Raw genomic sequence first — 22,878 nt, 5'->3', positions numbered from 1 at the left:
GAAAATAAATCCAAACAGCTTGCCAACATCATGTTTGCCGTTCCATGTATTCCGTTACTCCCCAAGCCTGCACAAAATTTTGTAATTTTATTCATATTTCATTTATTTTGTCTTTTATTAGAATATTTGGTATTGGAGTAATCCAAAAGTAATTGAAATTGATCAAGTTAAAGTAACCCTACCCAACCCTGGTTGTTAATAACCTGGGAAGACCTTATGCATTTATCCTTTTGAATTCTTTCCTACATTACTCATCAAATATGTCGCCAAATTTGTCTAAAAGTTACTAGTGAGGAAACTTCCACAGAATTGGGACTGACAACAAAAGGGCAAGGTTACTCCTTTCAATATCAGCGTGCATCGACTTCCTCCGAGCACGCTTTTGATCCAAACGCAGAAAGACATCCCAAACATCTTTCTTACATTTCAGCCTCAACGCTCAAGTAAGCTTGGCCTTTCTCTATTCTTACCAAATACAGATTTTTTTTGGGGGGATGCAACTGCAAAATATATTCAGTTCCGTGAAGGACAAGGACCTTTTTGTATATCAAAACAGTGAAAAAAAACCCTTTTGGTGACAGCAAACGCATCCGTCATGACTACATGCCTTTTTATAGTTTCACCTTATTTTTTTATGAGAGAAGACTGCACCTTCGTGTTCCCGCCATAAACATTGGTAAAATATATGTTCTTTTTATTCCAACACGCTTACGGCCTGTAGTTGCCAAAAAGGAAATTATTATTGACAGCAATGAAAATTTCCTAAAAGAACACGTCCAATGTTTTTGTGAACCACTTTAGAGGGCTTTATATATGTGTAATATCACTTTGTCTTTTGTTTTAAAGCATTAGCTAGTGGTTGTTTTTACATAATAACTCACCCCATGTCAGGACCAGAACGGAAACTGGACCCAATCGCGTTACGTTTCTTAAATTGTCAAAACTTTAAGGCCCGGTCACACAGCCTTTCACGGCGTATCGAGGCTGAATCACGGCCAGAAAATTCTGCTCGTGAAGCAGACGCTGTTTGACGCTTTGAGATCGCCATGAAACATAAATATTTTGTTTGTTTGTTGTACATGATTCAATTGTTTGTTTGTTTGTACATGATTCAGATTGAATCGTTTCTTGTACATGATTCAATTGTTTGTTTGTTTGTACATGATTCAAATTGAATCGTTTCTCCGGCGCCGTCACGAATGGCAGCCACTCCAGCAGCTCCCGTGTTATTTTCGATTGTTCTCAGTTATTTTCGATTGTTCTCAGCTTAGGGATGCTGCTGGAAAAGTGAATTTCCCTTCGGGGATGAATAAAGTATCTATCTATCTATCTATCTATCTATATAGACGAGATACAGCAGTGCTTTACTCGCGGTCGGAAATTCACACGCGGTTGGCCACGCGAAAAAGTTTTGCGCTGCTCAAAACTTTAGACCACGTGTTAACCGCGGGCGGCACACGTGGTCCACACGAGGCAATGACGCGGAAATGACGCGGAACGACGTGCTATGGCCGCGGCCAGGGCGTGGTTACACGTGGGTAGGACGCGAAATTTCATCGGGTAATCGTGGGTGGAGCACGGTCATAGCATGTTCTGCGCCTGTATCGCGGTGTTATTACGTGAAATTAGCGTGTTACGCGTGTGACGGTCAAACGCCTTTCTCCGCGTACATACAGCGCGATTTGCCGAGCACACGTCAGTTGTGCTCGAGACGTCAAGTGGTGAACATGGATCCCCGTCACCGTAGTGGCCTCGTCTTAATCCATTTTTATTTCTTGACATGTATTTTCATTTCATAACAAGATAATAAAATAAAAATTAAAAAACTATTACAATAATAACATATTGGCTTCTTCGGTGCCATAGCTTGAAATCTTGATCTTCACGGGACTGTGTCTTGAGCGGTTATGTTTTCTACAGCCCGGTGTTATGCGGAGAAATGCATCCCTGCCGAGATTTGCATCCCCTCGCTACTACAACCACTTTTACCTCGTTTTATCTCACTTTTAGGGAATGTACTGGCGAACATATAACCAAATCCTCTTCGTCTCGCATTTGTTGGGAATGTAATACAACTTAAACCATTCCGTCTTTGTTTTTGTTGTGAACGTAATCGAACGGTAATGCACACCGTATATAAATCACTTTTGAGAACTGCTATGCACTCTACCGTAAAGTTTATTATGCAGAAATAAGCTTTATAGTAGAGTGCATAACAGTTTCAATACGAGCGATTTGAATAGAAAAAGGCAAAATAAACATGTTACCTGCTCAAAAGTGATTTGTATACGGCGTGCATTACCGTTCGATTACATTCACATCAAATACAAAGACGGAATGGTTTAAGTTGTATTACATTCCCAACAAATGCAAGACGAAGTGGTTTTGGTTATATGTTCGCCATTAAATTCCCTAAAAGTGATATAAAAGTTAGATAAAACGAGGTAAAAGTGGTTGTAGTAGCGAGGGGATGCAAATCTCGGCAAAGATGCATTCCTCCGCATAACGCCGGCTCGGCAGCTTTTATACCCGTGGTCCACACGAGAAAATGACGCGGAAATGACGCGATGAGGAAGCGGAACAGTCGCCGGCGTCTGTTTTGCGGGCATACCACCGATGAACAGCGGGTTGGCCAATTTTGCGCATTTTCCATCGCGAGCAAACACGGGCAAAAAAAAAACGCAACATTTTACCCTCGATTCAGTCGCAAACGGCTGTGTGACCGGGCCCTTATCGACTAATGTCTAGAAAGGGTGCTGGCAGAAGACACTTTTGTAAGGGTTGTGCTTTTCTGGCCTACCTAAAATTAAATTGTTGTTCTCGCCGTGATCCATTTCCCCGGTTAATTATCTCCCGTCAACAATTGCTGAAAGCTGGTGCTGGCAGAGCACATTTTTCTTTCGTTTCAGTCGCTGAAGCGTGCCATTATGGCCCACCTAAAATGAACTGCAACCGCTATCCATTTTCCATATTTATGAGGATGGGGTCCAAGAAAGAAAATTTGTGTCATGGGTGGCAACAGTTTTTTTTTTTTTGTTTGTTCTCAAGGCCTAAAATAAACAGCGCCACTGCGGCCGCGATCCACTCTCACTGGTCAGCTACTGCTGCACAGGGGTCAGCATCGTGCATATGAAATATAGGATGGCTGTCACCTCGCAGTTTTTTGCATATCACCAAGGGATTTTTTTCCCCACAATAAACAAAGGATTGCCGGAACAACCCCTCGTTATGCCCCCCAAAAACGTGTTTTTCCATCTAAGTTCGTCATAATGACAGTAAATTCTATAAAACCTTACTTTCTATCAAACTGTGAAAATATAACCAATATGCTTGTATGCCATTATCATCAACATCAAACGCTATTTCCGTATGATTTATAAGCTAGCGACAATTGTTTACTCTCTCAGGGTGTGCACCGCTGATAGATGACAGAGAACAGGAAATGGTGATTGTTGACGGCATATTGCAGAGGCAGGTATCAGCCGGCACACGGGCGCCATTATTATCTAAAACAACATATTCGGCTCTGATGCAACATTCACATTTTGATGCGTTTTGTCCCAGCTGCACACTGTTTTCTTACTGCACACACACAAAAATCCTTTTGGTGAAACACTGATGCATTATTTGTTAAGCTATGTTTTGTTCTGTACTCAGTGAACAGTGCGTCTCACATCTCCGGGGACCTTGTTTGTCTGTGCAAAGGTAAGGTTATTATAAACTCCGAGGCGAAGTATGTACTCTTGTGTAACGATGCGCCGTGTGTGTTTCCAGATAAAATTGTCCGCTGAAGGCAATGTTTTTCAGGTTTTCTTTTTATGGTAAACCCACTAAGCAAAAACTAAGAAATATGCGTTAAAAACACACAAAAGTTACGTCCAGAAGAATAACAAGTTGTTAAATCGAAAGTTGTCTGATGAAGATTCAAACTAGCGAAAATTGAAATCCTTTAAAAATACTTTGTTTGTGTAATCACCAGGGTTGGGTGGGGGTACTTTAACTTGATTACTTTCAATTACTTTTGGATTACTCCAATACCAAATATGCTAATAGAAGACAAAATAAACTAAATATGAATAAAATGACTAAATTTTGTGCAGGCTTGGGGAGTAATGGAACACATGGAACGGCAAAAATTATGTTGGCAAGCTGTTTGGATTTATATTCATTTTGTTTCTGTCGCATTTCATGTTAGTTTTGCCGGAGATCAAAGAAATCAAAGCCAAGAGAGAAAGCTTACCACGTGTTGTGAGTCATAATTTTATTCATATTTAGTTTCTTTTATTAGCATATTTGTTATTGGAGTAATCCAAAAGTAATTGAAAGTTATCAAGTTAAAGTAACCCTACCCAACCCTGGTAATCACATACTTATCTATAGTCATTTTTTACTGCCATAATCCTTGGTACATCTTGATGATTGATAATATTTGGTGTTATGTTTTTGCTTCTCCCTTTACCATCCCTGCAGGTCATGGCTCCCTTAGATAAAGGAATTCAGTAGAGAAATACAGTATTGTATCACAATTCAAACAAGCTGTCTGAAGTGCACGCCGTTTGAGAAAAGCATGCCCCAAGAAATAAAAACTAATGCAATTATTTTCTTATTTTACTAAAAGTTTATACATAAGTAAAAAAATAACATTTTGCCAATGATTAGATTTTAATTTTTAAGCATTATTCAACTTATGTATCTATTTTGTGTCGTAAAATATTGAATATAATTATGTAAAACAACAGATTAACCACATTATATAATGTTTATTTTTAAATAGGTAGTATTTTCCCTTCTCTTACCAAGAAAATGTGGACTATAACATGAAAAAATAAGTAAACTTAACCACACTATCCGAAATCTTGGTCAACATGAAACTTAAATACAGAATACGCCGTCCATACCTCACGATATTTCAAATTTACGATACGTAAAATGTTTTGGTCCTATAGAGCACTTTCTCCATCATACGACAACAAATTCGTAGCTTTTTTTTTTTTCACAACCATGACACAGGATAGCAATCTTTGTGCCTTTTTCGTATTTCGAGTTTTGTTTCCATGGTTATTCTGATTGCTCATTATATTAGCATCACTGCATGTCTTGGGAAAGAATACAGTACAAAAAATACATTATTGTATTAACAAATTGCAAAGTCTTAACGAAACACACGAGATTCTGACCTGAATAAGAAAAAAACAATTGTTGGAGGTAGTTCAGACAAATGTATTTTCATGATGATGTCGACATATGGCAGACAGGCATCTTAGGGAGGTAACTCATCATGGGCACATAACTCCAAAGTTTTTTGGACTGTATTGTATGCTTTGATGCCAGGTCCATAGCTTGGCCTTCAGCAAGGCTTTAATGCTAGGACCTTAGTTTGGCCTTTGGCTTTGATGTTAGGTCCTTAGCTTGGCCTTTTGATTTTTGCATTCCGGAGATGGAATAAGAGCTTGCTCTGTCCACTCCACGCATCGGCCCGGTATTGCAGTACCTCCGGGAACGGTGCATTCGCAATGATCGCAACAAGGCTTTAGGGCTAGGACCTTAGCTTAGCCTTTTGGCTGAGAGTAAGTGTCCCGGCTCCTAGGCTTTGTAGCGTATAATGAACTGACCGATAACGGATAATGGATAATGAATAACGAAGATAGAACAATAACCCTTAAAAACCCCAAAACCCCAACTCCAAAGTTTAAATGTTTTAACTTTTTGGGCAAAATGTTTTGTCTTGTTGTAGAAAAAATGCTGTAATATGGGGCTTTGAAGTCTTTATGACATGTTCATCCTGGAGTTCCATGTCCAGTTTTGGGACTAATGCGTCTCATGTCACATATAACCCTCGATCAGAAGTTGCTGCGTCATGGCCGTCATTGACTTTCTGGACTAGTTTACAGGCTGGGGGCGTTGTTGCTGTAATGCACTTTCCGGACAAATTTTCAAATGGTACCTAGCGTTTACTATGTTTGTGTACTGTAATGCTAAATCTATTTCACCCTGGTCATCCTGGAAGGGCTCTTTCGGGTCCTAAACGGTTTTTCAAGTTGTTTTTGCTTCTTTAATCCCAACATGACCACTTGTGAGGCCCCTTCTCAGGGTTTCTTTTTTCCTCACGCTGAGGTTTTGAGTTGTTGGTTGCCCGCATGTTGGTTTAAGATCAGGTAATTGTGTAATTGTAATCCTGTGCAGTCCTTTGAGACATTTTTGTGATTAAGGGCTTTATAAATAAATATGACTTGACTTGACTCGACAATGGGTACTCACCTACAAGGTACAACTCAATAGTTATGGTGGCGCCGTCTCAAGCACATAGTCAAGGAAACAAAATTTCTCGTCATGCAAATATTTTCCCTGCGGTACGTAGAATAGAACGCCTTTATTGGCAAGACACAACCCGTCAATAAAATTCAAAGCTATCCCTTAAAGTGAACATATTTACTTACAATTTAAAAAGTAAAATATCATTTAAAACTAGTGCAATTACCAATATGATACCCTGCCCACTGCCCGAAGATAGCTGGGATGGGCTCCAGCACCACAGCGACCCTACTGAGGATAAGCGGTGCAGATAATGGATGGATGGATGGATATATACATGGGCAGCACGGCAGCGCAATGGTGCTGCACAGTTCTGAGGTCATGGGATCAAACCTTCACTCGCTCATTCACAACTAGGGACAATTTGGACCGGCCAATTAACCTGACATGCATGTTTTTGGAATGTGAGAGGAAACCGGGGTGCCCGTAGGAAACCTACGCAAGCACGGGGAGAACATGCAAACTCCACACAGGAAGGTTTTTGGTTGTTATATATATATATATATATATATATATATATATATATATATATATATATATATATATATATATATATATATATATATATATATATATATATATATATATATATATATATATATATATACTCTCGGGAAGTAAAAGCGCTGCCGGACATTTTTGACTCGAGTCCAAGGCAAATTTACATCTATAAAATAAAATACTGTCATCTTGGGGTTAGCTTGTATGCATACATTTGGTTGTGTGTCAGCAGTAGCGAATGGTAGGCAACATGTGAGGGGATGCGTCGTTTACTCAGGAACAACAAACTAACTCCATCAATTAGGCAAACGTAAGCACATAATCTACGGTAAACGTGTTCCAAATGTTGTTCTTGTTATTTGAAGAATATTGTTTTGCCAAAAAGAAAACCATAGCACCGGAGATAGAGAAAGAGATATACGAGCGATTCGAAGCCAATAGATAAACATGGATATGGAGTGTTTTGTCTATGTGTTAGTTTGCAAGCTCACAAGATAGCATAAGCAAATACATGTGAAGGCCTTCCAGCTTTCACTGGTTAATGTGCACATTTCTTCAATTTCATTTATGAATTGGCTATTATAAAGCATTTTCAGGCGGTTGGCTTCTTTGCGAGTACACAGGGTAATTTGTAACTAGTTAGTCCGGGAGTAATTTGTTGTTTTTTGGTGTCAGTAATCTAGGGGGTACCTGAGCTCCACTCTAAATGAAGTAACTCGTAATTGTTACAAATGAACGTTTTTCAGTAGAGAACCCAACACTAACCGTGTAATCTCATAAACAAAGCTTGCTATGTTTGTTTCAATGACGATAAAGAAAATTCCACAATGTAAGATGAAAACATCATAAATAAACGACTGCATAACCCCGGGGTCTACTGTCTATTTCTTCTGGCAAAATAGACACGGTTTACTGGCCAAGGAGAGCAAAATGCCGGGATATTCAGATTAATAGCTGATTTAAGGCCACACTTGCAGAGATGCACTGACAGACGGAGCGAAGTGGCCGGCGGTCAGGGCATTGGCGAGGGTTCATAAGGACCGCCGGCCAGATTAGCAGCCATCTGTACACTGTTGCGGATATGTGTCGAGCGCGCTAATGGCGCAGGATGGAAGCACGCGACAATGACCTTTTAGGTTTAACAGGAAAAGCGCTGAACAACGTTGATAGGCAGGCTTGGGGAATAACTGAATACATGCATTACATGACTAGGATACAAAAAACATGTGGTTGCATTTCGTTACAATTACAGGAAAAAAAGACGTAATCTGATGACAGGTACATTTAGTAAAATAAGGATTACTTTGCAGGATTCCAATTTTATATAAAAATATTTAGATACCCCTTGTTAATTCACGCTTCAGTTATCGCTGGTTCAAAGTTACACAGATTTTGAATTTGATTGTCTTTGTTGTCATTGACATCTACTTATCGTGAATTGTGTTTTGCTGCAGACAGCATACAGCAAATGCTATCACAGGGGCTGGTTAGAGAGGACTTTGTCAAGTCAAGACATGCTCATTTGTATGGCCCTTAATCACAAGAATCTCAAGGAGCTCTACAGATTTAAGAGGATTATCGCACCATACCATGATCTAAAACCTACATCAAGTTTTTTTTGCTTCTTTAATCCCAACATGACCAAATATTATGTAACATTATGCACACCATGACTTAAAGGAAGGGGGGAATAGAACAAAAAAGAAAAAAAATACCAAAATGAAAAAGTAGTGAAAAGCTGAGAATAGAAGAAACAAAAGGAAGAGAAAAAAGAAGGAAAATTTAAGAAAAAAAGCCAGAAAAAAAGAAAAGAAAGACATGTAGGAAAAAAAGTAAATAAAGAACAAAAAGAAAAAAGTAACAAAAAAAGGAGAAAAAACACGGTAAAAAGAAGAAAAGGTTTGTGTTGCATTCAAATAATTTCCAATTTCAAATTAAGTGAATCTTGTTGCCAACATTGTACTTCCACTAAAAATGTGATTAAGTACAGTTCTGTATCTTAAATAAGCCCCCAAAAATGTTAAGAAATGGATATCTTGTGAAAGAATTGTAAAACTAAACGACGTTTGTAGGCCGTACAACATTTGCAATAGTACATGAGTCAATTCATTCAAAAGAGAAAAATAATTTTGCATTGCCGGAAACTCAGCAAAATGTAACTTGATGTCAAGTTTTGGACATTTTTGATAATGATTTAGTTGCCACACTTTTGATTGCTGTTGCTCACTGTTGTTTCAAGCGTTACTCACCAACGTTGTTTGAACGCTCAGACCCGTGCAAAATTAGAGGGAACATTGAATGTGACTATATTAATAATTGGAGAAATCAAGTTAAACTATTACAGTATTATGGTATTTTGATTACATGGCTGATTACAGTTTTAATCAGGTAGCTAGTAACTGTATGGGATTATATTTCTTAAGTAACCCTCCCAACCCTGTTGATAGGGCAAAAAAGCAAGACTTGACTGGCAATGACCGATATAGACGGTGGAAACGGAAGGAGCGTGACTTACACTCTAGCCACGTCCTACAGTATATCACTCCTCGCCACAACCAAACGCTCGGAGAAAAAGGTGAAGGAGTCTGTCAGTTCCATCTTTTCGCAGGTGCTCGGAGACAAGCCATTTGTCAGCGTTTGTCATTGGCTCTGAGGTTATCTGGCCTATTTGATAGAAGATGATAGAAAGGACAGACCCAAGTGTGGGGAGGGGGATTTTCATTTAGTCTCTATATATAAAACATCCGTCACCCATCAGTGGGTGTCACCCAAGAAAGCAAATCTAATGTTACCAACCTCCGGAAACGAGGAGGAAATCGATCGTGAAAAGTTGCGGGTAAACTTTAACCGCGTCAACTTAGCGGAAGGGATCAGTCAACGTCAATCGTTAACGATGTTCAAGACGATCAAAAAACCACGAGGGGCCCGATTGATACGCGATCCCCGATCACACATTGATACAAGCGAGGGCTTGCAAAGCACACTTTTGTCGTGGACAATAGCTCTGTTTTGGCCGTTACTGTTTTTTTGACTACTGTATTTTCCGCACTATAAGGCGCACCGGGTTATAGGGCGCACCCCCAAAAAATAGTTTTTGGTCCTATATTTTCCATACATAAGGCGCACCGGATTATAAGGCGCTACAATGGGAACGTCGACAAAACAGTCAGATAGTTCAGTCAAACTTATTACCCCCTTAACATTCCCAAAGCTTCCAAAGAAGCAAATACGTGCCTCAATCATGTACGGAAACAGTAACTGTACGATGTCACCAATCACTAAAATGAATCGTTCCAAATATCATTCGGAAGGTTAAAGTCTTGGGATTCAAGAAATGCCAAACATTTCTTAATTTCCATTTTATTTTTTGCTGGCAACTGTGTGGACAGCAAAGTAAGAATTTCATTGTGCAGGGAAACGGGGTTCTTTACTGTTTATATGACAATAAATACTTTGAATTGAATTTAGTTTAAAAATAGACTCATCACAGAAACATTAAGATAGTTCTAAAACAAGATACCGGGAAAATATAAAGCCGCATAGCTCACCTAAGTTCTCTTGCAGCCATCACGTTCAATAATGATATGTAACCATGGTCTTCTTACAACCGTGAGTGTAGTAAATTCAGGAGAGTAAAATATTTACAAATACAGAATAGTAAAAATGTTATCTCTATGCCGTAGTGCAACCCAACGTGTGATTCACATTCATCTGTGCTTCTGAATTTGTACACTATCGCTTCTGGATTTGTGTACTATCCAAGTACGACGGTTTGATTTTTGCAATCGGGAGATGGAATAAGAGCTTGCTCTGTCCACTCTACGCATCAGCCCGGTACTGCAGTACCTCCGGGAACGATGCATTTGCACTGATCGCTGCTTGGCTCTGTGGCTAGGACCTTGACTCAGCTTCTTGGCTGAGAGCAAGTGTCTCGGCCCCTTGGCTTTGTAGTGTATTATGACATGACCGATAACGGATAATGGATAATTGATAAAGAATATAGAACAACAAACCTCACAAAATCCCTCCCCACCACATTCATCTTTTTCGGCCAATTACAGGCTTTGTTTCGCCCCTTTAGCCTATGCGAGCCTGTAAATGATAAAGAAGGATCTGCCCCCTTTACCTCCGAATAACTTTAGCCAATAGTAACTGATTCAAATGATGATTGACACATTGGTTAGGAAATGAAACGCCGGTATATAAATCCCAGCATACACCACGGACTACTTAGCCTTCGGGGGAAAATCTAGTCGGCGGCTGCTTGCCTTAGTTGCAAGACTTTGCGACTTAATATTGATCCATATATAAGGCGCACTGTATTATAAGGCGCATGGTCAGCTTTTAAAAAAAATAAAGGCTTTTAGGTGCCTTATAGTGCGGAAAATACGGTAAATTGAACAACACTTGTGCTCCTACAATCCTGAACCGTATATTCCTGCAAGCGGCTACTGGTAGAAGGTACTTTCACCTGAGGGTGTGCCGTTCTAAAATTTAAAGCACATTTGGGGCCACGATCTGTTATCCATGGTCATTTATCGCTGAGAGCACGGGGCAGCAAATATTTTTTCAGTTATGGCCGCTAAAGTGTGCCATTGTAGCCTGCCTAAATCTAACTGCACTGTTTTGGGTTAGGGTCTGGCACACCTCCTACAGCTGGATTGCCCCAACCAGGGGTTGAACTGGACACAGTTATATCCTATTCTCACTCACATATGCCGTATTATCCAAAACCCTTTACATTTTGAACATTTAAAAACTAACTTTTTAATTCCTCCAGTACTTTTACAAGAAGAAATCTGGTGTAGTTGCTGTATTTTTCGAATCCACAAATATATTTGAGACTGGGAAGTCGCTGGTTTGCGCCTCGGCCGAGTCATACCTAATTGGTAAAATGGCGGCGCCCTCTGTTGGCTGCGGCTGCATCGGCTCGCTACAACGGGTCAGGTGTATCGACATTTCGTTCTGTGTACATTGTTACAAAGAATGACAATACAAAGGAAATTATTATTATTATTATTATCTGTGATGTTTATTCTTTCATGTGCATTTATCACGACATGTGGTTTTTAGATTTTAGTAAATTGTGAATATATTTGTGGATCTGAATACGTGTGTGAATATTTTTGAGACATGTCTCTCCCCTTAAAAGTTTTTAGCTAAATGGTGGTAATATTTATTTTACTTTTTCAGTTGCAGGAAGTTATTTTCATTACAATTTGCTACTGGGAATCGCGTCCTAGATTTTTTTACTGGTCCATATGAAATGTACAAAATTAAGACGTACTCCTTGCACTAAAACACAATTCATCGTGCCCTGTTTAAGGATAGAATCCACCACTTGAGTGCGCCCTGTACGAGCGATGACAATTCGTAAGAACATGCAATTTTATGCCGGCTGCCGTTAATCATGGAGGAAGACAAAACGCAAAGGCAAAGCGAAACGACCAGAGAGCAGTGTTTGTGTGTCATTTCTAAGGTGACTTGTTGTGATACATGGTAATCATTTCAAGCATTTACAAGCACTTAAAAAGTACCTTATTAAAATTCAAGCATTTTCAAGTATTTGAGCCAACTGTACGAACCCTGCAGGTAAGACACAGCAATGGGGCACGGTACCGTGTTAATTTTGGTGAGAGCATCAGCATTAAAATGACATCAAAAGTTAAATGCAGAAACGACAACCATGACGTCTGTCAGGAGGACCAGAACAGAGCAGGAGACCCCAGAGCGTTCGTTACAAGTCTTTTATTTGGGGAAGCGTACAGGGTTAGCGGGAGACGCGATGACCGTCGAACGTCAGCAGCAACGCCGTGAAGACAACTTCGGAACACGTAGCCAATCGTAGCGTGGGACGGAAGCAGGTCGAGTTTACCGGGACTGGAGAGAAGATCGTAGCGTGGGACGGAAGCAGGTCGAGTTTACCGGGACTGGAGAGAAGATCGTAGCGTGGGACGGAAGCAGTCGGATCGGAGGCAGGCAGGCAGAATCAGGTAAACAAGAAGGCACAGGTAAACGGGAGAGTCATACGGGGTACAGAAGTATCCTCAGACGAAGAGGTCTCCGCGTAGCGTGCTTAAAAAGGGAACATAAACCAATCAGGGAGCGCATTCCAGCGCGTCAGATGATTACCCCAGGTGGCTCCATTTAGGTAATCATGACAACGTCACTTTCACTTCGGACTCATAATCCGAATACTCGCAAAAGTATACGTAGGAATTGGTTTGGCATGTAAACGATTCATTTGGATAAGGGGTGTCAAACTAATTTTAACTTGGGGGCCACACGATAGAACAAACATTCTGTCGGGGGCCGGACTAGTAGATTAAAGAGAAAGAAAAAGAGATAAAGAAATGAGAGAAAGAGAGAGGGAAATGGGAGAGAGAGCGGGACAAAGAAAGAAAAAGAGAGAAAGGGAGAGAGATAGCGTGAGAAACATAAGATAAAAAGTCGTGAGAGAGGGTGAAAAGAAAGGGAGAGGAAAAAATAAATTCAATGAGAAATAGAAAGACAGAAGGAGAGAAAAGAGGAAAGCGCAAAGGGTATGAAGAGAGAAAGAGAAAAGAGGGAAAAGGAAAAAAGGAAGTTAGAGCAAAAGAGATTAAAAGACACAGAGAGAGAAAGAGACAAAGAGCAACAAAGGAAGAGAAAAAGAGAGACACAGAGAGTGAGAGACAAGTGGGAGAAAAGGGGTGGAAAAGAGAGAGAGCGAGAGAGAGAGAGAGAGAAAGAGAGAGGGAGAGAGAAAAAATATTAAATACAAGTACAGTGTCTTTGTGAGAGGCACCTGGCTTTGGCAACATCAAGTTGACTTAATTCAACCTGCAGCTTGTTTTTCTCTTGCGCGTCTCTGAGTGTTGTCTCGCGGGCCGGATTCAATCCCTTAGCCGGCCCGATCTGGCCCGCGGGCCGCCTTTTTGCCACCTGTGGTTTAGATCCTAGTGACACTTTTCCGTGCACATAAACGTGGTATGCAAGTCAAGGGGGAACTGGAGGGTTCACTCAAACTCATTAAAACACACACATTTAAAGGACCAGGTGGTCTCTAATTGTCCATGTTACATGCATCCCTGAGGGAAAATCTCGCAGTTTACTCGTCTAAACGCACAACAATCTCCTGCACGCAGATCCGGCTCCTGTAAACCCAGGAACCTCCACCGCCTACGTTCCCCTGGGAATGAAAAGAGACTCTTCAATTGATCGGGAGTTGACTGGGTTCAATCCCGTAATGACGCACAGTGGAGCAAAACCTATTATGTGCGCTTGGCGAGTCCTTGGACTGAACAACCATCACATATGTATTATCAAAAGAATAGAGTAGATCAAAATGGGAGCAATAACTCATTTAGGGTATAGAACCTCAATAACAGTAGCATGTTATAAAGTGCTTGATTTAAACACCCATCTAATTGCCTTAACCTCAATTACAGAATATTCATACATTTCATTCAGTATTACAGGCGCTGGTCCCTGGCATGTAAATGTTGAAAAATTAGTCTATTAGTCCGAAATGAACTAAATTAGTCTTTCGTTGCGGGTTGGCATCATTAATATTTGTTGGCAGTTGGCCCGTGAAACCCTTTGAGACGATTCTGTGATTAACGGCTACGGACTATAAATATATTTGACTTGACATTGTGTGTCCCACCATGATTTCGGTTTTCTATTTGATGAATAGCAATTTTCTTCTTACAGATTGATAAACTAAACTATAGCAAAAAAGGAATACCGTAAATGCCGGACTATAGAGCGCACCTGATAATAAGCCGCACCCACCACCATTTTAAGAGGAAAACCAATTTTGTACTTACACAAGCCGCACCTGTATATAAGCCGCATGCGCCCACGTTAAAACATGAAACACATTCACAAAATTAGCCCAAACCCGGCTTTGAGTCCCGCGATTGTAACTGAATATAAAGTACACAGTCCAAAAAGCACAGCCGGCAAAATGAAAAGAAAATTATACCGGTACTTAAAGTTTGATGCAGACCTGTAGAGTCCGGGTACCCGTTGAAACGAATCCAAGGAAAAAAAAGTCTATATTTCCAAAGGTAAGGGTGGGAAAAATATATATCCACTATTGTCCGCCGCGACAACAGGTCTCACTCACCTTTACCCCACTTCCTGTCAGCCCGCGTTTGCTCCACCCCTCTTTTTTAATTCGCAAAACATATCAGAATAAGTGTCTCAAATAAATTTATTACAAAAATATACAGGTGCAAATACATATTATACATCGGTTACACATATTAAAAGAAAGACGGTACACCGAGAGAGTTTTGAAAGCTTTAATTATAATATTATAACTTTCATCCCAAACCGTGCCTGTGAAGGGTAGCAAAATGCTACTGGCAACACGCTCGCAACGCATCAAACGGGTCTGTTAAAAAAACATACCGCACGGTAAACCGTCCTCATCTTCCTCCTTATAACTGAAGTCATAAAAGTCGTCTTCCCCAGTATGGGAAAGAGACTTTGTCTTATGGACGTCGTCCCACGCTCCCTTTTTCAAAAACACGCTAGCAACACGCTCGCAAAGTTTACGTGCAGTAGCTCTGTTTCCTTCTTGATCGGACTGCTCGTTTGCTTTTAGCTTGAAAGCTACGTCATGTGCCTTTCTTTTTGGAACTTGCATGATAAGGATATGTCTACGCTAATTTAATTTGTGCACAAGCTAAGAAGTTGCAGTCTTCCTCGGCGCATATATTCCACCGGTCTAAATCTTACCTTTTGTACTCGAGCGCCGCTGGCGGCTGTTAGAAAAATTACATAAATTGGCCGCATCACTGAATAAGCCGCAGGGTTAAAGGTTTGGGAAAAAAGTAGCGGATTATAGTCCGGAATTTACGGTAAATAGGGGGGTTAATCTACTCTTGTTACGATAGAGAAAGTGTAGATGGTTTAAAATATAGATCCAGTCTGGAGTTGGTCCTGTAGGCAACAGTATTATGGCACCCCACCTAAGGGTATTTTTTTCTTTTTTTTTACGTTTTATGTTTTTTGACCCCTCTTTATAGTATTTTCCCCGCTATTGGACATCAAATACTTTATTTGCGACAATCGGAACCAGAATGGAAGCAGGACCCAATTGTGTCTACTGCAAGTTTTATTGAAGGAAAGAGGAGGGGCTGCGCCCACGATCCGGTGATCGCTGGACATGGAAAGCAAGTCGCTCTCGTACTCGGGTTGTGATCCGAACACGGAAGTGGATCTACCGTAGCGAGCCATGGCGGTGTCAGGGACAGAAAAACTGGTCTGGTTGGGGTCGGAAACGAGTCGTGAGCCAGTACGGGAGAGTAGACGTAGTCAGGAACAAAAATGGGTCGTAAGCCATATGGGAGAGACGATGTGGTCAGGATCAAAACAGGTTGTAGCCAGAGACAAACGGGAGCAAAAACGGGACAGGTGGGAGTCAGGGTCAAAAAAGGCTTGCCTTGTATACACAGAGGTTCGCAGATAGACTGACAACAGAGGACTGACAAGAATGGGTTTAAGTCGGGACAGCCAGTCAGAACCCGCTACGGTTGGCGCCAAATAAGCGGGCACAGGTGAATCACATCAATAATCATGACAGCAACATCTACAAGTTATTTTACACGCTCAAAATTCAATCTCCGTATGACTGTTTGAGTTCTGTCGTTAGGATGTGTATCTGCTATTGGTCAACGTCATATAAGATACTCGTCTGTATCTTCCCCCCACAATGCTCCATTTCTATATTTTTCAGATCAAAATCTTGTGTAAAAAGCTTCACAATTTAGTTATTAGTCATGAAGACTTGAATTGATGGTAAATGGCCAGCAAAAAGATGATAACTATGGAATTAGAGCCTGAAATAATGAAGTAAAACCAATAAGGCAAACACCTTATTACCCTTACTAAGAAATATAGAAAATTAATAGGATTAGTGATTACAGTACAGTACAGTAAGGAAAGTATTCCAAGAGCATTACAACATCAGTTTTCATATTTTATCCTCCGTCCCCGCAATGCATCCACCCATTAACTCCACTTTACCAGCTCAAGTCACATCACACTGAAAGTAGAGTCAATGTCTTTACTGAAACATATTAGGACCAATTACCATACGGTATTTTGTTATTTTCATCTTTGTTTGTTTTTCGGGGCGCGGGGGTTCCAGGGGTTCCGAAGGCATTCTTTAATTACCAATTCGTTTCTACCACCCACTACACAGACCCCAGGGAAAATGACAGTTGTATCCATACATATACAGTAAAAGTCTTTGCTATAAGCTATCCAGGAGATCACCTTGGAAAGCTCAGGATGTAACAATGGAACCCACTTATGAAGAATCCAGGAAATGGGAGTGAGTTCTCTCATTGGTTTGAGTGTAAAGGCGCTTGTTAAGTGAGGCTATACTTCTGGAAGTACGTACCATATTTATTTGTGTACAACCCTTAATTTTTGTTTAAAAATTGATATACAATTTAGCTTAACTTTTTCCGAGTTCAAAATAAACATTGTAAATAAAAAACATTGTTGAATGAGTGTTGGGTATTAACATTAAAATAATTTGACAATGTAAACTAGAAACACAATACCAAAATAAAATTAACAAGGGATTTACTTAATGTCTTTCAAAGTCAAATTCACCATCAGATACACTAAGTCGTTACCCTCATTTTGCTTTTTGGGGTTTGTTTATATCTTTCAGGATGACTTTTTACTGGTACCGTGAATAAAAAGTGTAAAAATGATATAAAATCGAATGCCTTTTCATATGTAGTCGATATGACTGGTAGTCTAGTGGTTGGGATCGGGCACACTCACTGTCGCAACATGGGTTCGATTACCATTGTATCTTATGTTTTGCGATGTATCACACTTGTTTGTTTCTGTTTATATCTTCCATATAGTGGAAGCTAGAGCTCTTGTTGGTGATAGGAATGAGTGAAGATGTGTTGTAAAAGGATAGTGGGATGTTCAGACATGTTATAAGGGATGGGCAGGGCACCTCTATGATGCGGCAGGGGTTAACCAGTGAAAGCTTTCGGGCCCTGCTGTTGAGCAGAAAAGTGTCTTGGCCGCTTTCTTGTGTGCTGTTTCATCTGGAGGGAAGGAAGCATGACCAACTTGGGTGCCGAGGTGCTTAACTCGTTTGGGTGTTTGGGCATTTGGGTTGGCCAATGTAATTTTTTTTTTTTTTTGCTACTTTTTCCTTTTTCTTTTCTTTGTTTTTGTGTATGTGTATGTTTTTGTGTTGCTGTCGGTCATCCCTCTCGAGGGATATAAACAGGGTAGACAGACAGACAGATAGATAGATAGATAGATAGATAGATAGATAGATAGATAGATAGATAGATAGATAGATAGATAGATAGATAGATAGATAGATAGATAGATAGATAGATAGATAGATAGATAGATAGATAGATAGATAGATAGATAGATAGATAGATAGATAGATAGATAGATAGATAGATAGATAGATAGGTAGGTAGGTAGGTAGGTAGGTAGATAGATAGATAGATAGATAGATAGATAGATAGGTAGATAGATAGATAGATAGATAGATAGATAGATAGATAGATAGATAGATAGATAGATAGATAGATAGATAGATAGATAGATAGATAGATAGATAGATATAGATAGATAGATAGATAGATAGATAGATAGATAGATAGATAGATAGATAGATAGATAGATAGATCGATAGATAGATAGATAGATAGATAGATAGATATAGATAGATAGATAGATAGATAGATAGATAGATAGATGGATAGAGACACAAAATGTCGAAACACAAAATGGCAAAGGAAAACTGTCGAAAAATCCATTTGCATTAATCGTGTCTTCATAATCAGTAACCGAAGACTAATCATCTTCATCTGTCATCTGACCCATCTTCATTTCTTTCCAAGGAGACACTCGCACTCAAATTTCCCACTCCAAAGGACATATGGCCTCCAATGAGAAACGAGTGCAACCTTTTGTAATTAGCAATTGAATGTTCTTTGAAGCCATAACGGAAGAGCAGAACCGTGGGCAAAACTGCACACCTTTTTTATGGACGAATTCAAGAACTTTCAAAAGACTTTCAAAGTAAATGTTCTACCTTAGCCATTAGCATTAAAATAATCAATCGGAAAGGAAAAAAGAAATGCAGTAATGAAGCCAAGCCACCAGAGATGAGTGTTGGCGTCATTTTTAAGCAGACTTGTTGAGAAATATGGCATGAATGTCAAGCATTTACAGGCACGTCAAATTATGTTCAAACACTTTTTAATCCTTGAAAACCCAACATTTTAAAAGATTTCGAGCACCCGTACAAACCCTGGCTTTATAATGTTCAACTGTTGCCAACCTAGCAAAGCCCTAAAACGAGCTGGGTTTTTTGTTCTCTACGATAAAACGATAAGAAAATAGAATGACCTTGAATTAGCGAGACCTGGCTCTCTGGCACGGCTGACATGAAGTCTAAAATTACTGCCGGAGGGTCAGTGAGGGCCACCGTCCAGGGAATAGACAGAGAATCGCAGAGTGTCTTCTGCTCTTCCAGTTAGGCGGACGAGAAACCCTTTGTGACATGACTGAAAATAAAAAAATATATATTCTCTCTCTAGATTCCGATTTATTTGATGTTTTTGAGTCCAATTTGCCCTTGGAAAATGCAAGGTCATAATAAACGCAAACATTTATGTTTTAAAGCGTGTTTTGCTTATTAAATGGTGTGGTTCTTGTAATCATTTAATGGAAACAGAAAGCAATCAGGGGGACTATTGAAAACGGATGTAGTAAAATGTTTACACAACAATGTAAAGATAAGCAGATGTATTGAAAGGGAAAGATGGAAAATTAAAAGCTAATAAAGATCAATGCACTGTTCCTTTTGTATTTATTTTGATTATTTGTGTGTTGCCTTAAGGCTTTTTCTATATAAATGTTAATCAGGTTCATTCATTTGGGTTGAATTTATTTTCCGTTTGCAGGAATCATATGCAGTAAAGGAAATAAGTATTTGAACACCATGCTAATTTGCTATTTCTCCCACTTAGAAATCATGGAGGGGTTTCAAATTGTCATCGTAGGTGCATGTCTACTGTGAGAGAGATAAACTAAAAAGAAAAATCCAGAAATCACAGTGCATGATTTTGTAACAATTTATTTGTGAGATAAAGCTGCAATTAAGTATTGAATGTTAATTAAATGAATGTTAATATTGGTACAGTACAGTATGTTTGCTATTACAGAGGTCAAACGTTTCCTGTAGTCTTTCACCAGGTTTGCACACACTGAAGGAGGGATCTTGGCCCACTTCTCCACACAGATCTTCTCTAGATCCGTTTCTGGGCTGTCGCTGAGAAACACGGAGTTTGAGCTCCCTCCAAAGATTTTCGATTGGGTTCAGGTCTGGAGACTGGCTGGGCCATGCTAGAATATGCTTCTTACGGAGCCACTCCTTGGTTTTCCTGGCTGTTTTCGGTTAATTGTCGTGTAGGAAGACCCAGCCACGAGCCATCTTCAATGCTCCGACTGAGGTAAGAAGGTTGTTCCCAAAATCTCATAATACACGTCCCCATTCATCCTCTCTTTAATGCATTGCACTCATCCTGTCCCGTGTGCAGAAAAGCACCCGCAAAGCATGATGCTACAACCCTATGCTTCAGAGTAGGGATGGTGTCCTTCGGATTGCACTCTTCATTCTTCTTCCTCCAATCACGCTTAGTGTAATTATAACCAAAAAGCTCTATTTTGGTCTAATCTGACCAAAAACATTCTCCCATGACTCCTCTGTACCATCCAAATGGTCATATGCAAACTTAAGACGGGACTTAACATGTGCTGGTTTAATTAGGTTAAGCTTTCGTGATGCATGATTTCAAACCATGACGTCTTAGTGTATTACCTACAGTAACCTTGGAAACAGTGGTCCCAGCTCTTTTCAGGTCATTGACCAACTCCTGTCATGTAGTTCTAGGCTGATTCCTATCTTACATTCATTAGGACCCCCCGAAGTGATATCTTGCTAGTGGCTCCACTCTGATTGAGATTGACAGTCATATTTTCTAATGATTGCTCCAACAGTGGACCTTTTTTCACCAAGCTGCATGGTAATTGCTCCTTAGCCCTTTCCAGCCTTGTGGAGGCTCCCTGCACGGATTTTGTCCCTGGTGCCTTTGGACAACGCTTTGGTCTTCGCCATGTTCCAAGTTAAAGTCTGACTGATTGTATGGGGTGGACAGGTATTTTTATGCACCTAACGGCCTTTAACCGGTACATCTGATTCAGGATGATACGTGGAGTGAAGGTGGACTTCTAATGGGTGGACTAATAGGTGTTTCAGGGTCAGAATTTTAGATGATACACAGGTGTTCAAAGATTTATCTGCAGCTGTATCAAGACGTCATTCATGTAAATGAATTACTATTGATAAATAATGATTCAAAATACATGTTCCTACCCCGATTATTTTTCTCTATATATGTTAATGACTTTCTTTATTTGGATTAAAATCTGTTTCTGTTTATGGGAGTAGTGTTATTATTGATTTTATTTGCCATATTTTGGGAATTTTAAAGCGCACCAAAAAAACCTAACTATAAATGTGATGGTAACTAAATTCTGACTTTTTTCTACACCGTTTCCTTCCCTAGCCACTCATGTTAGCAACTTGGCTCCAAATGATAACACGCCGCTAGCTGCTATTGTTATTGTTAGCTGCTCTGTGTAAATAAAGCCTACTTTGTCCTTCAGTGTCAATAGCCTTCCACAGTTGGTCATGGAACTTAAGGTCGCTGAGTTTCGTGATTCAGACACGTTTGAATTTTATTTCACACTGTTTTCTTTTCTAGCCACATATGTTAGCCACTTGGTTGAAGGCTATAGCTCACTGTAAATGTTTCTTTCATTTTTTTCCACTCTGTTTCCTTCTCTAACCACTCATCTTAGCCACTTTGCTCACCAAAAAACACTATTATTATTGTTAGCTGCACCCTCAGCTTCCTTCATTGTCGCAGTTCTTTGATTCAGGCATCTTGGACTTTTTTCAACACCTTCTCTAGCCCTTCATGTTAGATACTTGACTGCAGCCCATAGCTCACCACTAACCCGTTAGCTGCTCCATGTAAATCAGGTTTTCTTTGTCCTTCAGTGTCACTCGCCTTAAGTCATACAGGCAAATGCCGCAGAGCTCCGATAATTAGACATGATGCACTTGTCATCTTTGACTTTTTTTCATGCAGTTTTCTTTTCTAGCCACTCATGTTATCCACCTGGCTGCATGCAATAGCTTGCTGTTGTTAGCTGCCTCAATCCTGAGCGTCACTTGCATTCCAACACTGGCCGTGCAAATGAAGGTTCCTGAGTCCAGTGACTCAGTAATCTTCAACTCCTTTGTGTACGGTTTCTTTGTCTAGCCACTCATTTTAGCAACTTAGCTGCAGGCTTTGGCTTTCTGCTGGCTGCTATTGTTATTAGCTGCGCCTGCTTCGTCCTTTAGTGTCACTCCTCTTCCACAGCACACAAACCTCACATAGTTCTGTGATGCGGGCATCTTTGACTTCTTATATATTGTTTCCTTCTCTAGCCACTTGGCTGAAGGCTCTGGCTCAACGCTGTTGATATAGTTGGCTGCTCCGTGTAAATAAATCTTGCTTTGTCCTTTAGTGGCACTCACCTTCCTCAGCTAGCCAAGCAAGCGGACATCGCTGAGTTCCATGATTCTGGCATTTCTGACCTGTTTTCCCACTGTTTGTTATCGAGCCTTTCAAGTCACTAAGTTACATGATTCAGGGTCTTGATGCTTGGCATATAAATTGTTTTTATTGTCCTTTTCAGTAGTTTGCAGAAGCTGCTCAAGTTAGCCAGTTGCACAATCTCTGACCAACGTATTGGCTCTTTACAGCAGCTAAAGGTCCTACTCACTTGATCATTTTTTCATGGCACCCAATTGGCCGCGCCTGAGTGTGTCATGGTTACCATGGTGCCCAATTGGCCCCGCCCATGTGGGGCCTGCTGCGGCTCGTTGAGAGATTGGCTTTCTGTCTACATTAAGCTCAGCGCTCTCTTGTTTCCTTTGTCAGCCCATCAAACGAA

The 22,878-nt window shown here is 40.2% G+C and overlaps 2 pseudogenes; both read left to right on the top strand.

Annotated features, from left to right (window-relative positions):
- The first annotated feature begins 5,372 nt into the window (after positions 1-5,372).
- LOC148366933 (U2 spliceosomal RNA) lies at positions 5,373-5,513 on the top strand (annotated as a pseudogene).
- Positions 5,514-10,547: 5,034 nt separating this feature from the next.
- Positions 10,548-10,681, top strand: LOC148366932 (U2 spliceosomal RNA; annotated as a pseudogene).
- Positions 10,682-22,878: the final 12,197 nt, after the last annotated feature.

Source organism: Urocampus carinirostris, chromosome 4, assembly GCF_059441175.1.
Source record: "Urocampus carinirostris isolate Australia breed hairy pipefish chromosome 4, RoL_Ucar_1.0, whole genome shotgun sequence".
In the NCBI taxonomy this organism is placed as follows: Eukaryota; Metazoa; Chordata; class Actinopteri; order Syngnathiformes; family Syngnathidae; genus Urocampus; species Urocampus carinirostris.
Note: the sequence above shows the minus strand (reverse complement) of the source record. Positions and strands in the feature narration are given on the sequence as shown.